Source organism: Bombina bombina, chromosome 6, assembly GCF_027579735.1.
Source record: "Bombina bombina isolate aBomBom1 chromosome 6, aBomBom1.pri, whole genome shotgun sequence".
NCBI lineage: Eukaryota > Metazoa > Chordata > Amphibia > Anura > Bombinatoridae > Bombina > Bombina bombina.
In genome coordinates this window covers 1,056,550,629-1,056,572,467 of record NC_069504.1, presented here as the reverse complement: position 1 = coordinate 1,056,572,467, position 21,839 = coordinate 1,056,550,629, and the positions used below count along the sequence as shown (strand labels likewise).

The 21,839-nt window shown below is 37.6% G+C and overlaps 1 protein-coding gene across 1 annotated transcript in view; it reads right to left on the bottom strand.

The window, feature by feature from the left end:
• CACNA1C (calcium voltage-gated channel subunit alpha1 C) overlaps positions 1 to 21,839 on the bottom strand; it is a 1,426,303-nt gene that overhangs the window by 42,062 nt on the left and 1,362,402 nt on the right.

Below are 21,839 nucleotides of genomic sequence, written 5' to 3'. Positions count from 1 at the left end.
CCTCAATGCTTGTAGCATGAAAAACATTCCTCACACTGAAGTTTCTTAAATACTCCTCAGCCATTCTGTGGGAACTACTCTGGATCATAGTGACAACTGCTAAGATCATCAGTCTCCAGGCAGAAATCTTCATCCATCTGCTGCCTGGGGAAAAATAGCACTCATCGGTACCACCTCTTTCACTTTACCCTTCCTATTACAAGGCAAAGAGAATGACTGGGGGTGGAGTCAAGGGAGGAGCTATATAGACAGCTCTGCTTTGGTGCTCTTTGCCCCTTCCTGTTAGCAGGAGGATAATATCCCACAAGTAAAGGATGAATCCGTGCACTCGTCATATCTAATAGAAGAAATACAAAAAATAAAAAAATCTAAGATTACAAAAAATAATAAACGAAAATATCAAAAATAAAAACAATTACACCTAATCTAATAGCCCTGCAAAAATAAAAAGCCCCCCCCCCAAATAAAAACACCCCCTAACCTAACAATAGCCCATAAAAAGGCCGTTTGTAGGGCATTGCTCTAAGTTAAATAGCTCTTTTACCTCAAAAAAAAAAATACAAAGTCCCCCATAAAAGTAAAACCCCCCACCCAAACAATCCCCCAAAATAAAAACCTAAATCTAAAAAATTCCTAAACTACCCATTGCCCCTAAAGGGGCATTTGTATGGGCATTGCCCTTAAAACAGCATTCAGCTCTTTTACTGCCCTTAAAAGGGCATCCAGCTCTTTTACTCTGCCCAAAGCCCTTATCTAAAGAGAAACCCACCCCAAAAAAACAAAAAAAAAAAAACCTAACACTAACCCCACAATATCTACTCACGGTTCCTGAAGTCTGGTCATCCATCTGGAGCTGCGGACGCGTGGAGCGGAGCTGTCCAGGACAAGAGATGACATCCAGCGTGGAGCGTCCTCTTCATACGATCACCGCCATACACTGAAGCTTGAATGCAAGGTACCCATTTAAAAATGGGGTACCTTGCATTCCTATTGGCTGACATTTTCAAATCAGCCAATAGCATGAGAACTACTGAAATCCTATTGGCTGTTCAAATCACTGGATGCTGCAATAATCCAGTGATAATCTGCAGATCAGACAATTCACATCAAGAGCTCCCTTATCACAGTCAAGAAGACCTCTCTCAATTTCCACCTGGCTCCTGTTTTCCTGTTCGTCACTGGAGGGGTAAGGTACCTAAGCCAGGAGCAGGTTTTTTTCCCTAGTTTAGATGCTATGTACAGAGGAAAATTACAAAAATTCTATGTATAAGTGATTATTTACAACCACTTAGCATTTAGGGTGTCCTGTCTCTGGTGTGTTAGATGCATTTTCAGTATACACTGTAATTGGGCAATACTGTACATACTTGCCATATATGCTATGCACATATGATTATAAAAAGGATACTAAACCCAAATTTTTTCCATTCATGATTCAGATAGAGCATGCAATTTTTAGCAACTTTCTAATTTACTCCTATTATGATTTTTTCTTTGTTCTCTTGCTATCTTTATTTGAAAAAGCAGGAATCTAAGCTAAGGAGCTGGCCCATTTTTGGTTCAGAACCCTGGATAGCGCTTAGCCACCAATCAAGAAGCGCAACCCAGGTTCTGAACCAAAAATGGGCCGGGTCCTAAGCTTACATTCTTGGTTTTCAAATAAAGATAGTAAGAGAACGAAGAAAAATTGCTAATAGGAGTAAATTAGAAAGTTGCCTAAAATTGCATGCTCTATCTGAATCATAATCATCATCTGTATTGTGTGTTTAGGTGCATTTCTCAGTGCCCTCTGTAATTGGTCAGTTATGTACATAATTGCCATAGATAATATGCACAATGTATTTTTCCACACACTTAGCATTTAAGGGTGTTTTCTCTTGTGGGTCTTAGGGACATTTCTCAGTATAGGTGCATTACCCAATACACTCCAATAGCTTGGGCTGCCCTTAAATAATTTGCACAGTATTTTTGCAGAGATTTATATTTTCATTTTTAGTGTCTAAGGTTATGCCCTTGGTATGAACACATTTTCTGTAAATTTCTGCTGCGTTTAAGCTGGTACATTTGCCTCTATTTATTTTACTTATAATAGAGCAGACTGGAGCTGTTTAGATTGGGTTTGAACCTTTAGAGGGTAGACCCATTAAATATAAGCATTCTACTACCTGTGTATTCTTCGGGGTGGTGTAACTGATTTTTGAGTTTTTAAACTCTTGCAGGTACTCAAAATGTTGCCCTAGTAATTACATCTTCCAGGATGGGATTTCCTTACAGCGGTCAGTTATGTCTGTTAGGCCTGCTCAGATACCTGATTCTGAGTTTTTTCCCTCCCCTTCTAAGGTTCACCTGTCTGAGGAGCTATCCTCAATTTCCGATCAGGAATTTAGAAAGTTGTCTTTTACTTTAGATTAGGGCATCTATGTGTCCTACTTATGGCAGCTTGAAGGACCTTAAGGGTTCAGGCTATATATCTGCTGTGGATATCATTTTCATACACAAATTGTTTGTGTTGCAAAGGCAGCATCTCTTTGGTGTGATTCTTTATCTGATATAGTTTCAGAGGAACACCCTTAGAAAATATTTATGAGCTTGTATCACAGTATTGTGGCATTGACATTTCTAGAGAGCTCTTTGGTTAAATTGTGGTCTGCTGACTTGGTTTTAAGGTCAAGACTGCTGCTTTTTGTATTTCCAGTGAATTAGTCTATCTAGGAATCAGAATTCTGCCTCCATGCAGTATTCAGTTCTGCAATTTCCATCTGGAAACCTATTTGAGACTGCAAATCAGAACAAGAAGACCGCTAGCTACCAATAAAATTTTGTATGATGTTATGGCCTCTGTTCTTGATCCTGCACTGGTATTACTTATACCTATTACTTATAAGTTAAGAATAAATTATGTTTTTTAAAGTAGACAAATCAAGGAATTGATCTAGGGCCATTTTGGTATATTTGATGACACTATTTGGCTGCCTAATACGACCATATAAAAAAAATAATTTACTTTTTCGTAAACTTTGAGTTTCTCACTGAAATGATTTACGCCCAACTAATGCAGTCATAAGACAAATAGTTGTAAAAGCTTCTCTGGGGTTGCTTTTTTCAGAAACAACAGACATGCATGGCTTTGCCATTGGTTTTTGGCAATTAGAAGGCTGCTAATTGCAGCTGCACACAAAATGTCTGAAATTACTGGCAGTGAATGGGTTAATAGAACAAATAGAATAAGCGCCACGGGTGATTACCCTAAAGCTTTATACGTGAGGCCTCCTAGCTGGCCCCAAGTGAACTGTCAAATGTAAAAAATGTATCAAGCGCCTAAAAAGGCTGGGTAATATCTGGCCCAATGTACTGACCAAATCAGGTATAAGTTAAAAGCCCATAATAAATGAGATCGAGGTTTAAAAGCCCATAATAAATTGGTGGTAAATTGAAATAGAGTTAAAATATAATTAAAATATATATTTAAAATATTAATTTATTACAGGTTATAATGACATAAAAACAAGTATAAGAACAAAAATAAAAATAAAGATGAACCGTGGTACAATGTAAATGAGATATATAAAATCCGGATCTAATAAGTCTCCATATACTGTCCAATGAATGTCCAATAAATTGTCCAATGGGTAAAGTCCAAGAAATAATAGTTGTCCAATTAGTAAGAGTCACAAAAAGTTTTCTCCAAGTGTTGGCTATAACAAAGCTGATGTGATGAAGTCAAAAATTAAAAATGTGAAAAATATATGATGGGTGAAAAAATATATAAAAATTATATATGAAAAAATTATAGAAAGGAAAATAAGTGAACATATACTGTATATATATATATATATATAATAAAAAATCACAAAAACAAGTGGTAAAAAATGTTAGTGAAAAAAGGTAGTGGAAAAAATGATAACAAAAAATATTTGTGGAAAAAATATATATTGAGAAAAAAGTGAGAACAAAAAACACAATCCTCCAGAAGTGATCCTAGTAGTGGTTGTATCTTTAAATCTTATTTGATGGAGTGCCCTATAAAAAATAAAATAACATAATGTAGATCGTATAGATAAAATTACAATAATTAGAATTTTGCTTACCCACTGTCGACGCGTTTCGGCCCCTATGAGGCCTTTTTCAAGACATTGTGACTCTTGCTAATTGGACAACTATTATTTCTTGGACTATATTTCTATAGTGTATGGCCCATTTCCACTGGGCCCACACGCCTTCCTTCTTCCCTCCCACACAGCACCAATGGATGATTGCTACAAAGAGTGACACAGACAGTATCAATCTCTGTATTGAACAGCGATCTGGCTTAATTTTGGTAAGGTAGTATGATCAGTGCTCCGTTATCATATGAAGGCAGATGCTTTTTGCCCCCTTGTTAAGGTTCCCCCGTCTAAGCTGACAGTGGGGACCACAACATGCGACTCTGTGCTGGACGTAGATACTATGTCAACACAGTATGCTGGGCAAAGTACTGTGTAATGTAGTACCTACGTTCATGTGGTGCAAGGGGTTTAATGTAAATTTCTTAATATAAAAAAAAGAGAAAAGTACTCAACCAGGGAACTAGCAAAACCATAGTATCTTATTCAGAAAAAATCTGGACACAGTCTCGCCGTCTTAGCCTCTCAAAACAGACTGAGATCTCTCCACTCAGTCAAAAAGAAAACAGATAGTAGATTTTATGAGTGACGCTACCAAGCTGAGGGTACGAATAAAAATGCCTTAAATAAGTCTGTATATATATTAATTACCATGTATCACACTTTGAGTAAACACTCTTAATGACAACGTTGTATAGCTTAAGATTGGCTTATATATGTATAATAAATCACAATTAATAAATTGTTTATAAATAAATAAATATTTATTCAGTTACCCAATACTGATTCATTGTTATATTGGTGTTAAACAATATGTTGAAACATATAAATAGTAACAAGTTGTGGCCACAACTACTAAAGTTAAAAACAATTTCCCTAATAAAGGCCCCAGAGACAGAACTTTTTTCACTTTCTGAGATGAGATTGTTTTAGTAAAAAATTTTCTGCAGGTCATTTTTAAATAAAATAAAATTGTAAATTTGTCAGTTACACTAACACTGACACTGAATTATTATCCAAATGGGAAGAGGCCCTAGGGGATTGCTCCATACGTCTAATGAAAATCTTAATATCACATAGAGAATCCTTAGTCGCCAAAGTTACATTAGAAATTGAGAAATTACAACTACACTTAGAACAATTCAAAACATCCACTGAATATGAAGAACTTAATAAATTAACATTACAGAAAATAGATAACTATCAAAAAGAACTTCTAGAGAATAAAAATAGGAAACTATTACGAGATGAGGGCGATTATAATAGAGGCGAAATTCACACTTACAATCATGGAAGATCTAGAAATAGAAACAGACAACATAACAGATATAATACTCAATCTTTTAATAGAATTAATCAAGAAATTGGAGTAAGTACCCAACCCCTAGCGAATCTGTCTGATATGCAACAGTCGAATATTCAGCCGAATATTCTGCCTAATAGTGGTAACAACTTTGGTAACAGTGAATGGACTGTTGTAGACAGAGGAAACCATTATAGAAATAATAACAATCACAATAGGATCAAACATACAGTACAACATAACCGGACACATCAATATTCCAACTCTTATGCTAACTCTACAAATCTGCACCATCAAGGAAACACATCTTCCTATTACTCTCCACAACATTCTATGCATTCTACGAGAACAAATAACGATAGTTATAATAGACCTGTCTGGCACAACTCAAATTTCAGGAGCGACACTGATAACAGACGAGAGTTTAATAGAAGAGAGTCATATGACCACCCCACATGCCCTAATATTCCAATATCTAATAGATTTGAAATATTAAGTGAGCCCATGGCCCCTTTAAGGGCTGATATGGGAAGACAAATTATACCAGCGAATAATGAGACTTTTAATGAGAGGACCCACCAAACTGAAGTAGAGAATACTGTTTTTTTAGAACAAAGACAGAGACCACAATCTTGGTCGCAGAGAAAAATTGCAAGCTATTTAGAGCCAATTACTACACAGACTCAATTCCAAAAAGGAAAGCGACCTTACACAGACGGGGGTGCAGAGGGCGTGGGACCACCCACAAAAAAACAAGACTACAAAAATTAAGTAAGGGTATATACAATTTATCAACTCATAACTTGACTGACGATGAGATACGAGTATTGGGAAAGGGATTATCTTACAGTCCTTCAAACTTGCATAACCCTTTTAATCTGTTTGTGGACTTAAATAGATACATACAGAAACTCACAATGCAAAAGTATTTTGCTGAGAAGAGTCTGAAAGAATCTAATGCTTTACCTATCCTGACAGATACTATGGAAGCCAGAATTACCTCTGGTTTTCCAACTTATGAACCTGACACTCTTCTGGAACAACTAAATGAGGGTTTTATACAGACAGGTTTTAGAAACAAGTCAAACTTTAATCCACAGATTTCTAATGACTCTTACATTGAAATTTTTAAGGAACTGGTCCTAGAAGAGTTAGAACAGCTTCCCAAAAATATTTCTAATCGAAATTTATTTCCAAATGAATTAAAAGCCTTAGATACATTAAAAAATAATACTGAACTAATAATCCGCCAGGCCGACAAAGGGGGCGGTATAGTCCTACAGAATCGTTGTGATTATATAAAAGAAGCCAACCGTATTTTGGAGGATAAGACCTACTATTCACTCCTTAAAGAAGACCCTACACCTAGGTATTTACAGACCCTTACTGGCCTAATTAATTTCGCCCATCAGGAGGGTATTGTATCCAAAAGAGAAAGGGAATTCTTGATCCCAAAGGAGCCTGCCTGTGCATTCTACTACCATTTGCCGAAAATCCATAAGGATACGGCGAACCCCCCGGGAAGACCTATAATAGCGGGCATAGGCAGCCTCACAGAAAACGTTTCAGCATACATAGACTTCTTCCTCCAGAAATATGTCACTAACCTCGAATCATACATTAGAGATTCATCTGACCTTCTAGAGAAACTTACACATATTTCCATCACAGATGATCTATTATGGATAACCTGTGATGTAGAAGCGCTCTATTCTAACATCCCTCATAATCAAGGTGTAATAGCAATCTCCAATTATTTGGAAGATGATCTATACATTCCACCATTGCAAAAACAATTTATTTTACAATTAATTTTATTTGTTTTACAACACAATTATTTTCTGTTCCAAGATAAATATTTTTTACAGACCAAAGGAACCGCCATGGGCACCAGGTTCGCCCCTAGTTTTGCAAATTTGTATATGGGTAGTTTTGAGAATCAATATATTTACCAATCTGAATTTGGGGCGAACCTGGTGTTCTATGGTAGGTTCATAGACGACCTTATATTTTTGTGGAATGGCTCTAAAGACAAAGCAGTAGAATTTATTAACCATCTAAATAACAATGATAGGGGACTTAGATTTACAAGCTGCATTCATTCAGAGAGTGTAGTCTTTTTGGACTTGAGTTTGTGTTTTAATGGCAACGGTGGAATCGATAGTTCTACCCACTTCAAAACTGTGGACAGTAACAGTTACTTAGATTATTCCAGTAATCACTACCATCCTTGGAAAAGGAATGTCCCATATGGGCAATTTAAAAGAATAAGGAGAAATTGTAGTTTACTAACAGATTACGACAAACAAAGTCTCATTCTTAAAGAGAGATTCAAGGAAAAACACTATCCGATGGAACTTATTGAGTCCAGTTATCAAAGAGCAAGAAATGAAATAAGGGAAAATTATTTTGTCCAGGTAAAAGACAATAAACAAACAAGATTAGGAGCTGACAAACCAATGGAAATTAGATTCATTACACAATTTAATAGTAATCACAAGGAAATTAAAAACATATTCCAGAAGCACTGGAGAATTTTAAAGAGAGACCCCGTTCTTAATGATTTGATTGGAGATAATCCATCTATAGTATATAAAAGGGCACCTACTCTGAAAAATATTTTAGCACCTAGTAAGGTTGTTAGACATCAAACCAATAAGGTTTGCAAAACCACGCACAAATGGAACAAGAGCCAAAACAATAGTTGTTCAATTATGAATAGGGGTGCTTACAAATGTAGGATCCCTAGATGTAAAATGTGTGACCACATCGGTCATGGCACACTCTATTTTCGTTCTCATGTAGATACTAAAACCTATAGAATTAAAAGTAGGATGACCTGTGCTTCCAATTATGTTATATATTTAATATCCTGTGAATGTGGGGTTCAATATATTGGTCGCACAATCAGACGTCTGAGTCATCGTTGGTCCGAACACTATTGTAGTATCATTAGAAATAAGAAATCCCATAGTGTTATTAAACACTGCCATAAAAAACATGGAGGAAACCCCAACTGTTACACGATAGTGCCGATAGAGGAGATTGAACCCTCCAACTTATACAGCAGATTCCTGAGGCTGAGGCAGAGAGAGACATACTGGATTCATAAACTGAAGACCATGCATCCTCTGGGTCTTAATCTAAATGTGGATCTAGCAGCATTTTAAGATCCATTTATCCATAATCCAACGAGTGTGTCTCTCTCTGCCTCATCCTGCAGGTAGTATTATCATATATCATATTATACTCTGTCTTCTATCCCAGATGTTTGTTTAGAATGCTTGGAACTGGTATCCTCAAATACACATATATATTCTGAATCACATATATATATACCAAATATATGTAGTCTTTTCCAAAGCCAATACGGCTCAGAAGAGTTAATATAAATATAAATATAAAAACATCACTACACACGATTTGGGTTAAGACCAAGGAATTTGAATTCCAATACTCAAGTTATAGAAATAGGAACTATCCCAATCATAATGGGATCTATCTACAACAGTAATAAAACAAAGGTATATAAAAGATTCCGCTTTAGATTTCACAATCCTCGTACACACACTTTTTCACACTCTATAATAGGTGTTTATACAAACCTTGTTCTACCAATTTTTTCTATTTAACACAACGTTAGACCACACAGACATTTCACCCTTCACTCCAAAACTTTAGACATTTACAAGCACAGCTACACTAATTAATTGTTGCATTACAATTTACAGTTTCTCAACACTACCCATTTCTAGTTATAATTATCACCAGTAGCATCTTTATATTCGAATTAATCAGTATTCCCCTTAGATAAATGCTACTTATAGATTCACCACATTAAGGGCACATACACTAATATCCCTATAACATTAAGGGCACATACACTAATATCCCTATAACCATGATTCACATTAGCACTACATCTGGGATATATCCTCCTCGATATATCATCACGTAGAGGAAACACATATGGTATAGGTATTATAGGAACTATATTATTACAAGGTTACTAATGCCACTATAAATTTATTTAAAAACACTAAGGGTTCGAAACCGTAATTTGGGATTATATAGAATGTTTAGATTCAAATAATAGAATGTTATTATCTCTTAAACCAAATTGGACAATATCCAAAATACTTAGAAATACATTGAGATTTATTGCATTTACAACGAATGTCATAATATTTAATCACTATCTTTATGTATTATGTTAACAAGCAGTAACTATACATGTATGATGCATGATATACGGCATCATGTATGTAAGTGTCATATCAATAGCACAGCGAGGGTATTATGTACACAGATCATATACTTATATAAGGAAGGGTTAATCCCCTGAAACCTAGAATTTATAGGACATTTATTTGTACATATTATGTATAATATTTAGATCATTGCGCACACGTCGTGCATCAGATATAAGTTGAGTCTTTATGTTTACCCGCAATATGTTGTTCGATGTTGTCACGAATATGTATATATTGATATCTGTAATAGTATGTTATCGACAGCTGAGATACAACTTTGTTAGTTATAAAGTTTTTGCAAGAGGTGTAGCACCTAATCAATCAATACACATGTTATGGTGGGTGTGCAACATTTAAACCATCTCCATTGGTGGGGGAGTTACGGTGGGTGTGTAATACACAAACTATCCCCATTGGTTAATTCAGCCTTTTTAAGACAGCAAGGTAGTTCACTAAATTTATGAGCCTGATGAAACGGCGAGCAGCCGAGAAACGCGTAGCGAAGTTTTAAGTATTTTAATAAAAGTTTTTATATTGTTCTACCTTGCTTTGAACTGTTCTTTTCCACTGGACTTGTGAGAGCAATAGCCACATTTCTTTCGGAAGTCAGCCGAACGGCTTTATAAAGTTTCGGTCCGCTCGATATTGCACTGATTGTGCACACACGTTTGTGAGTATTCACATCTACCCTCTGATAGTAGTTCCATATTGGTCAGGGTTATCTGCACCAAAGGTGTTCTATGCTTTATTTCTCTTAGGGGCCAGATTGTCGCCGGGAGCATACCGGGGCCTGATTGTTGCCGGGAGCATACCGGGAGAGAAAGAGTCAGCCGAACGGCTCAGAAGTTTCGGCTTGTGGATTATTGCACTGGAAGTGCAATCACCTTTGTGAGTATTAGTATTTCTCTTTTATTGGAAATCTCACTCATTATTGGGTTTATCTGCACCAGAGCGCCTCTTCCCTCTTTTGTCATTCCCAGGACCAAGCTTCATTTCTACGTATACTTTGGAGAGAGCTGCTGATTCCTGGGGCTATCTACACTATATAATTTCTTAAGAATTGTGGGACTTTTCAGTACACTGAATATACATGGACTTTTCTTTTTCTGTATATCAATACCGAGGAATCCAATAAGTATTTATTATATTTCATTTGTTGATCATTTTTTATATATATATATATAATTTTAGTGTTGTATTTTTGTTTTATATTATATATTCTTTACAGGAAATAATAGAAAATATCATAATTATAAACTTTCACTTTAAGAATAGCATTGAATAGGCGCACCTCTCTTTTCCTAAAAACACACTTTGGTTAGTGCTGTTTTTTTTTTTTCCATATATTATTACCATCACCACACTAAAGCACCAGATCAATTGCAATGTGTTAGTTAACTGGAGAATAAAGCAATATTTAAAGTTGTATAATCTAGTGCAGTAATTGAAAATTGCATTGCAAATTAGCTGCAGACAAAAAAAGTAATTGTAAAATGTCTCTTGAATTAATTTGTTTCCTTTTTCTTAGTCTAACATAGAAATGTAGTAATAAAAAAGGTGCATTGCTCATATGAACATCTTACATTCAGAGAAAAACAGACTGCAAAAAGCTAGGGAACGAGCTTGCAAAAATCTCAGAACCAGACAACAATCAATGCACTGCTGCTTTGCAGCACTACTGCATATTTGACTGTTGTCTTCAAACAGCACTTTGCTATGGATGCACTGTGTTAAGGTAACTTATACAATGCAGCCAGAGAACAGTTCTGTTTAAAAAGAACAGCCTAATGTGGAGCAGCACTGAAAATTTAAAGTGGTAACAGTTCCTGTTCTTTCTACAGACATGCTGCATTTTCTGCGATGACATCTCAGATCACTCTATGTTCTGCCTTGGGGATAAAGGCAATACCTTCGTTGATGTTAGACTTGCTTAGATAATTGCCTAATTCCTAAAAATAGTATGTGCAATAATATTAAATACAATGTGCAAAGTGAAGGACAAAAAATTGTTTGCCAATTTTCAATGTTTAAAAAATAATTAAAAGTGATCAATAATATTTGGTATTTGCCGGCTTATAAAGTTCCAAAAAATAAATAGTGTTCGTATTGAACCCTGAATTAATCCTTTAAAGTGAGGCATTAGTAGTCCATTTAGTGGATAGTCTCTGGTTCAATCCTGACAAACTTAGTGTGTCTGCTATGCAGCGTGGAAAATTAAAGATGAACAATCTCAGTATGTGCAAGTGAGCGGGTAAGTTACCCTGCAGTTTAAAAGATTGTGATGATGTGCAGATATTAAAATCCGGTAAGAACAATAATGTGTGTGCTGGTATTGAGATCCGGTTAGGACAATATTAGGCTTCAGTGCGGCTGTATACTTCTGCTGTTAGACAGACTTACCTGGCTGTGTTCCCTGACCAGCGTTGGTGCCGTACGCGGTGGAAATACTCACAGCTGCTTCACTGTCTTTAACAGCCTCAGTCCGTATGTTTACCGCTAGCTTGTCTGTAGATGAGGTTTGAATGCCGTTTACTTAATCCTCCTGGTTACGAGTCGTCCGGGTCTTTGAGGTTGGTTTGTCAGTTGGAAAAGTTTGATGACTCCACAAAATCTCCTTTCTACGCGTTTCAGCACCAGTAGTGCCTTTATCAAGATGTTTTCAGTGGAGTAGAAATGTTCCTTTTAAACAGTTCCAAATCCCCGTATGTAGGACCCGTATGATACAGCTGGGTCTTAAAGGTCTGTTGCTTAGAATGTTTATACCTAATAATAACTATACTAATAATAGAGGGAGTAACTTGGTATACAACTAATATATATATATATATATATATATATATATATATATATATATATATATATATCTTAGTTTAAATGATATTCATTCCTCCTGTCTAAATCGCACTATATTCCCAGGGTAGTAGCATTATTCTGCGTTTATTATACAAACATATCCTAATAACCAAAGGTAATACATAACCAATTAATAAAATTAATAAAATTAATAAAGGGTTCTCTAATAAGGGATATGATTTAAATAAAAAAAGGGGGAAAATTTTAAAAATGGATTAAAAACAGAATTTATGCTTACCTGATAAATTACTTTCTCCAACGGTGTGTCCGGTCCACGGTGTCATCCATAACTTGTGGGAATATCTCTTCCCCAACAGGAAATGGCAAAGAGTACAGCAAAAGCTGTCCATATAGTCCCTCCTAGGCTCCGCCCACCCCAGTCATTCGACCGACGGACAGGAGAAAAACAGGAGAAACTATAGGGTGTCGTGGTGACTGTAGTTAAAGAAATAAATTCATCAAACCTGATTAAAAAACCAGGGCGGGCCGTGGACCGGACACACCGTTGGAGAAAGTAATTTATCAGGTAAGCATAAATTCTGTTTTCCCCAACATTGGTGTGTCCGGTCCACGGCGTCATCCATAACTTGTGGGAACCAATACCAAAGCTTTAGGACACGGATGAAGGGAGGGAGCCAATCAGGTTACCTAAACAGAAGGCACCACGGCTTGCAAAACCTTTCTCCCAAAAATAGCCTCCGAAGAAGCAAAAGTATCAAATTTGTAGAATTTGGCAAAAGTGTGCAGGGAAGACCAAGTCGCTGCCTTACATATCTGATCAACAGAAGCCTCGTTCTTGAAGGCCCATGTGGAAGCCACAGCCCAAGTAAAGTGAGCTGTGATTTTTTCAGGAGGCTGCCGTCCGGCAGTCTCGTAAGCCAATCGGATGATGCTTTTAAGCCAAAAGGAAAGAGAGGTAGAAGTAGCTTTTTGACCTCTCCTTTTACCAGAATAGACGACAAACAGAGAAGATGTTTGTCTGAAATCTTTTGTAGCTTCTAAATAGAATTTTAAAGCACGGACTACATCCAAATTGTGTAACAAACGTTCCTTCTTTGAAACTGGATTCGGACACAAAGAAGGCACAACTATCTCCTGGTTAATATTCTTGTTGGAAACAACTTTTGGAAGAAAACCAGGCTTAGTACGCAAAACAACCTTATCTGAATGGAACACCAGATAGGGCGGAGTACACTGCAGAGCAGATAACTCCTTGGAGAACTGAAAGAACTAGATTTAGACTCCAGGGAGGAGTCAAAGGTCTGTAAACAGGCTTGATCCTAACCAAAGCCTGAACAAATGCTTGAACATCTGGCACAGCTGCCAGTCGTTTGTGTAACAAGACAGATAAAGCAGAAATCTGTCCCTTTAGAGAACTCGCTGATAATCCCTTATCCAAACCTTCTTGGAGAAAGGAAAGGATCTTAGGAATTTTGATCTTACTCCATGAGAATCCCTTGGATTCACACCAACAGATATATCTTTTCCATATTTTATGGTAAATTTTTCTAGTTACAGGTTTTCTGGCTTGTACCAGAGTATCTATCACAGAATCCGAAAACCCACGCTTAGATAGAATCAAGCGTTCAATTTCCAAGCCGTCAGCTGGAGAGAGACTAGATTTGGATGTTCGAATGGACCCTGTACAAGAAGATCCTGTCTCAAAGGTAGCTTCCATGGTGGAGCCGATGACATATTCACCAGGTCTGCATACCAAGTCCTGCGTGGCCACGCAGGAGCTATCAAAATCACAGAGGCCCTCTCTTGTTTGATCCTGGCTACCAGCCTGGGAATGAGAGGGAACGGTGGAAACACATAAGCTAGGTTGAAGGTCCAAGGCGCTACTAATGCATCCACTAGAGTCGCCTTGGGATCCCTGGATCTGGATCCGTAGCAAGGAACCTTGAAGTTCTGACGAGACGCCATCAGATCCATGTCTGGAAAGCCCCATAATTGAGTTAACTGGGCAAATATCTCCGGGTGGAGTTCCCACTCCCCCGGATGGAATGTCTGACGACTCAGATAATCCGCCTCCCAGTTTTCCACTCCTGGGATGTGGATCGCAGATAGATGGCAGGAGTGATCCTCCGCCCATTTTATGATCTTGGTCACTTCTCTCATCACCAGGGAACTCCTTGTTCCCCCCTGATGGTTGATGTAAGCAACAGTCGTCATGTTGTCTGATTGAAATCTTATGAATCTGGCCTTTGCTAGTTGAGGCCAAGCCCTGAGAGTATTGAATATCGCTCTCAGTTCCAGAATATTTATCGGGAGAAGAGACTCTTCCCGAGACCATAGACCCTGGGTTTTCAGGGAGTCCCAGACCGCGCCCCAGCCCACTAGACTGGCGTCGGTCGTGACGATGACCCACTCTGGTCTGCGGAAGCTCATTCCCTGGGACAGGTGATCCTGGGTTAGCCACCAACGGAGTGAGTCTCTTGTCTTCTGATCTACTTGAATCACTGGAGACAAGTCCGTATAATCCCCATTCCACTGTTTCAGCATGCACAGTTGTAATGGTCTTAGATGAATTCGCGCAAAAGGAACTATGTCCATTGCAGCAACCATCAACCCTACTACTTCCATGCACTGAGCTATGGAAGGTCGTGGAACAGAATGAAGAACTTGACAAGCATTTAGAAGTTTTGACTTTCTGACATCTGTCAGGAAAATCTTCATTTCTAAGGAATCTATTATTGTCCCCAAGAAAGGAACTCTTGTCGACGGAGACAGGGAACTTTTGTCTATGTTCACTTTCCATCCGTGAGATCTGAGAAAGGCCAGAACGATGTCTGTGTGAGCCTTTGCCTTTGAAAGAGACGACGCTTGTATCAGAATGTCGTCCAAGTAAGGTGCCACTGCAATGCCCCTTGGTCTTAGAACCGCTAGAAGGGACCCGAGTACCTTTGTGAAAATCCTTGGAGCAGTGGCTAGCCCGAATGGGAGAGCCACAAACTGGTAATGTTTGTCCAGAAAGGCGAAACTTAGGAACTGATGGTGATCTTTGTGGATAGGAATATGTAGATACGCATCCTTTAGATCCATGGTAGTCATAAATTGACCCTCCTGGATTGTAGGTAAAATCGTTCGAATGGTTTCCATCTTGAACGATGGCACTCTGAGAAATTTGTTTAGGATCTTTAAATCCAGAATTGGTCTGAAAGTTCCCTCTTTTTTGGGAACTACAAACAGATTTGAGTAAAACCCCATTCCTTGTTCCACGGTTGGAACTGGGTGTATCACTCCCATTTTTAACAGGTCTTCTACACAATGTAAGAATGCCTGTCTCTTTATTTGGTTTGAAGATAAGTGAGACATGTGGAACCTTCCCCTTGGGGGTAGTTCCTTGAATTCCAGAAGATAACCCTGAGAAACTATTTCTAGTGCCCAGGGATCCTGAACATCTCTTGCCCAAGCCTGAGCGAACAGAGAGAGTCTGCCGCCTACTAGATCCGGTCCCGGATCGGGGGCTACTCCTTCATGCTTCTTGGCCTGCTTCATGCTTCTTGGCCTGCTTACCCTTGTTCCAGCCTTGCATCGGTTTCCAAGCTGGTTTGGTTTGCGAAGCATTACCCTCTTGTTTAGAGGTTGCAGAGTTGGAGGCCGGTCCGTTCCTGAAATTGCGAAAGGAACGAAAATTAGACTTATTCTTGGCTTTGAAAGGCCTATCTTGTGGGAGGGCGTGGCCCTTACCCCCAGTGATGTCTGAGATAATCTCTTTCAATTCTGGCCCAAAGAGAGTTTTACCCTTGAAGGGGATATTAAGCAATTTTGTCTTGGAAGATACATCCGCTGACCAAGACTTTAGCCAAAGCGCTCTGCGCGCCACAATTGCAAACCCTGAATTTTTCGCCGCTAATCTAGCTAACTGCAAAGCGCCATCTAAAATAAAAGAATTAGCCAACTTGAGTGCGTGAACTCTGTCCATAACCTCCTCATACGGAGTCTCTCTACTTTTCTAGTTCCTCGAACCAGAACCACGCTGCTGTAGTGACAGGAACAATGCACAAAATGGGTTGCAGGAGGTAACCTTGCTGTACAAAAATCTTTTTAAGCAAACCCTCCAATTTTTTATCCATAGGATCTTTGAAAGCACAATTATCCTCGATAGGAATAGTAGTGCGCTTGTTTAGTGTAGAAACTGCCTCCTCGACCTTAGGGACTGTCTGCCATAAGTCCTTTCTGGGGTCGACCATAGGAAATAATTTCTTAAATATAGGAGGGGGAACAAAAGGTATGCCGGGCTTCTCCCACTCCTTATTCACTATGTCCGCCACCCGCTTGGGTATAGGAAAAGCGTTGGGGTGCACCGGAACCTCTAGGAACTTGTCCATCTTGCACAATTTTTCTGGAATGACCAGGTTGTCACAATCATCCAGAGTAGATAACACCTCCTTAAGCAGTGCGCGGAGATGCTCTAATTTAAATTTAAATGTCACAACATCAGGTTCTGCCTGTTGATAAATTCTACCTGAATCTGAAATTTCCCCATCTGACAAAACCTCCCTCATGGCCCCTTCAGATTGGTGTGAGGGTATGACAGAGCAATTATCATCAGCGCCCTCCTGCTCTACAGTGTTTAAAACAGAGCAATCGCGCTTTCTCTGATATGCAGGCATTTTGGATAAAATATTTGCTATGGAGTTATCCATTACTGCCGTCAATTGTTGCATAGTAATAAGCATTGGCGCGCTAGAAGTACTAGGGGCCTCCTGCGTGGGCAAAACTGGCGTAGACACAGAAGGAGATGATGTAGAACTATGTCTACTCCCTTCATCTGATGAATCATCTTGGGCAACTTTACTATCTGTGGCAGTACTGTCCTTACTTTGTTTGGACGCTATGGCACAATTATCACACAATTTTGAAGGGGGAGACACATTGGCTTTCATACATATAGAACATAGCTTATCTGAAGGCACAGACATGTTAAACAGGCTTAAACTTGTCAATAAAGTACAAAAAACGTTTTAAAACAAAACCGTTACCGTCTCTTTAAATTTTAAACAGGGCACACTTTATTACTGAATATGTGAAAAACTATGAAGTAATTGTTCAAATGTTACCAAATTTTCACCACAGTGTCTTAAAGCATTCAAAGCATTGCACCCCAAATTTCAGACCTTTAACCCTTAAAATGAAAAAACCCGAGCCGGTTACAGTTTTAACCCCTCTACAGTCCCAGCTACAGCCTTTTAACCCCTCTACAGTCCCAGCTACAGCCTTTGCTGCGACTTTACCAAACCCAGGGGGGAATACGATACCAAATGAAGCCTTCTAGGAACCTTTTCAACTACTTTCAGATCCACACACATGCAGCTGCATGTCTTGCTCTCAAAAGTAACTGCGCAGTAATGGCGCGAAAATGAGGCTCAGCCTACTACAGGGAAGGCCCATCCTGACTGGAAAGGTGTCTAAACCAGTGCCTGACGTTAAAAAACGTTCCCCAAAGTTTATTAGTGTGAATTTCAACATTAAGGTGTATAAAATGCCCAAATAAAGCAATCGATCTTGCCCATAAAAGTGTCTACCAGTTTTATAGCCCATATTAAGCCCTTATTCTGTTTGAGACTAAGAAAATGGCTTACCGGTCCCCATGAGGGGAAATGAGAGCCTTCCAGCATTGCACAGTCTTGTTAGAAATATGGCTAGTCATACCTTAAGCAGAAAAGTCTGCTAACTGTTTCCCCCAACTGAAGTTACTTCATCTCAACAGTCCTATGTGGAAACTGCAAACGATTTTAGTTACTGCTGCTAAAATCATATTCCTCTCACAAACAGAACTCTTCATCTTTTTCTGTTTCAGAGTAAATGGTACATACCAGCACTATTTTAAACTAACAAACTCTTGATAGTAGAATAAAAAACTACAACTAAACACCACATACTCTTCACCATCTCCGTGGAGATGTTGCCTGTGCAACGGCAAAGAGAATGACTGGGGTGGGCGGAGCCTAGGAGGGACTATATGGACAGCTTTTGCTGTACTCTTTGCCATTTCCTGTTGGGGAAGAGATATTCCCACAAGTTATGGATGACGCCGTGGACCGGACACACCAATGTTGGAGAAAATGTTAATGAAAAAAAACTTTTTAAAAAATTGTCATTAAGAATTCATCTAAAAAATTCATATAAACATTCATATAGAAAAGGGTATGAAAAATTCGTACATATAGAATATGAAAAAAATGATCATATATAGAAAAAATTAATATAAAAAATTAATATAAAGATTCATATAAGAGAATCATATATAAAAAATAGTGAATTCAACAAGGGAAATCTGAATAAAGATGTATTAGATAATACCCTTGAAGGTTTTTATCCATGTCACAAATGCAAGGCGTGCAAGTTTAGTAATAGATGTAAACTGGTGGAATCAACCAATTCAGATTTTAAATTAAAAATTAGGGACATCATCAAATGTACAGATACGAATGTGGTTTACCTAATCCAATGTCCCTGTAAGAGACAGTATTTAGGTCAAACGGGACAACCCCTAAGGGATAGAATAAGACAGCATTTAAATAATATAGAAAGAGGATTTGAAGACCATCTATTGTCTCTCCACTTTAAGAAAGCCCACAATCAAGATACAAAAGGATTGTTATTTTGGGGACTTAGGAAAATAACCTCCAAGAGAGGTGGCAACCTTACACTTAAACTTTTACAGATTGAAGCAGAACTTATTGTAAATTTTGCTTCCCTTACCCCAGGAGGGCTTAATGTGGAATTAGATCTTAATCCTTTTATATAACTTCCTTTTTAAATACCCTCTTTTTTAAATATCCCCTTCTTTAAATATCCCTCATTGTAGCCCTGTGTTTATAGTCTAGTTGTCTTATAATATTAAGATAATGATATACAATAGTTCTCATTAACGGATAATGATGGACTATATTTTAAACTATTGTTATGAAATATTTGTCTATTCCCCTATGGACCCTTTAAATGGACTTTGTTATATAAAGAAAAGAAAAAAATAAAATAAAAATGTAATACATTTTTTATATATGATTCTCTTATATGAATCTTTATATTAATTTTTTATATTAATTTTTTTCTATATATGATCATTTTTTTCATATTCTATATGTACGAATTTTTCATACCCTTTTCTATATGAATGTTTATATGAATTTTTTATATGAATTCTTAATGACAATTTTTAAAATGGTTTTTCGAATATGGATTTTTAACGTGAATTTTCCATAAGTTTTTTTCATTAACATTTTTAATCCATTTTTAACATTTTCCCCCTTTTTTATTTAAATCATATCCCTTATTAGAGAACCCTTTATTAATTTTATTAATTGGTTATGTATCACCTTTGGCTATTAGGATATATTTGTATAATAAACTCAGAATAATGCTACTACCCTGGGAATATAGTGCGATTTAGACAGGAGGAATGAATATAATTTAAACTCAGATATATATATATATATATATATATATATATATATATATACAGTATATATATATATATATATATATTAGTTGTATACCAAGTTACTCCCTCTATTATTAGTATAGTTCTAATTAGGTATAAACATTCTAAGCAACAGACCTTTAAGACCCAGCTGTATCATACGGGTCCTACATACAGGGATTTGGAACTGTTTAAAAGGAACATTTCTACTCCACTGAAAACATCTTGATAAAGGCACTACTGGTGCTGAAACGCGTAGAAAGGAGATTTTGTGGAGTCATCAAACTTTTCCAACTGACAAACCAACCTCAAAGACCCGGACGACTCGTAACCGGGAGGATTAAGTAAACGACATTCAAACCTCATCTACAGACAAGCTAGCGGTAAACATACGGACTGAGGCTGTTAAAGACAGTGAAGCAGCTGTGAGTATTTCCACTGCGTACGGCACCAACGCTGGTCAGGGAACACAGCCAGGTAAGTCTGTCTAACAGCAGAAGTATACAGCCGCACTGAAGCCTAATATTGTCCTAACCGGATCTCAATACCAGCACACACATTATTGTTCTTACCGGATTTTAATATCTGCACATCATCACAATCTTTTAAACTGCAGGATAACTTACCCGTTCACTTGCACATACTGAGACTGTTCATCTTTAATTTTCCACGCTGCATAGCAGACACACTAAGTTCGTCAGGATTGAACCAGAGACTATCCACTAAATGGACTACTAATGCCTCACTTTAAAGGATTAATTCAGGGTTCAATACGAACACTTTTAATTTTTTGGAACTTTATAATCCGGCAAATACCAAATATTATTGATCAAACAATCAAAACATTGAAAATTGGCAAACAATTTTTTGTCCTTCACTTTGCACATTGTATTTAAAATTATTGCACGTACTATTTTTAGGAATTAGGCAATTATCTAAGCAAGTCTAACATCAACAAAGGTATTGCCTGTATTAGGGAAATTGTTTTTAACTTTATTAGTTGTGGCCACAACTTGTTACTATTTATATGTTTTAACATATTGTTTACCACCAATATAACAATGAATCAGTATTGGGTAACTGAATAAATATTTATTTATTTATATACAATTTATTCATTGTGATTTATTATACATATATAAGCCAATCTTAAGCTATACAACATTATCATTAAGAGTGTTTACTCAAAGTGTGATACATGGTAATTAATATATACACAGACTTATTTAAGGCATTTTTATTCGTACCCTCAGCTTGGTAGCGCCACTCATAAAATCTAAAACCATAGTATCTTGTTCTATGGCTAGTCAGGACCCCAGAAGCACAAAAGAAAAACAACGTAGAGGAGCACTTGGAAAAACTATACTTCTTTATTATTACTTCAAAAAGTTAAAAAACCAGCATGATACAACAGGGCAACTTAGTAACATTTTACCCCTCTAACCTCTGAAAACAGCTAGGACCCCAGAAGCAGCCTCTTTTTCCCTAGAATGTGCCTTTCGGAGAGAGGAATGTTCCTGCAGTCTATAACTCCAGCCTTGAAATACCAGGCAATCCCTCAATAACCACAGCAAATCTAGATATATGTTTCGGCATAATGTACATCTAGGGTTGCCATATCTCTCATTCAGAGAGGGATTGCCTGGTATTTTGGGGCTAGACTTTATCAGCAGGATCACACAGACATACTGAAGGAAAGCTCTTCTCTGTGAAAGAGATTAGAAATTAGTCTTTCGAAGAGTGATGGCAGTAACAAACAGACATGACCTGTTGCCCAGTGTGCCTAGCGGGATATGGCTGCACCTCACTAATGAAGCCCACACCAAGCTACAATGTATGCTTAGGTTTGCCATATATGTTGTCCAGGAATGAATTGCCTGCATTAAAGTCCATCT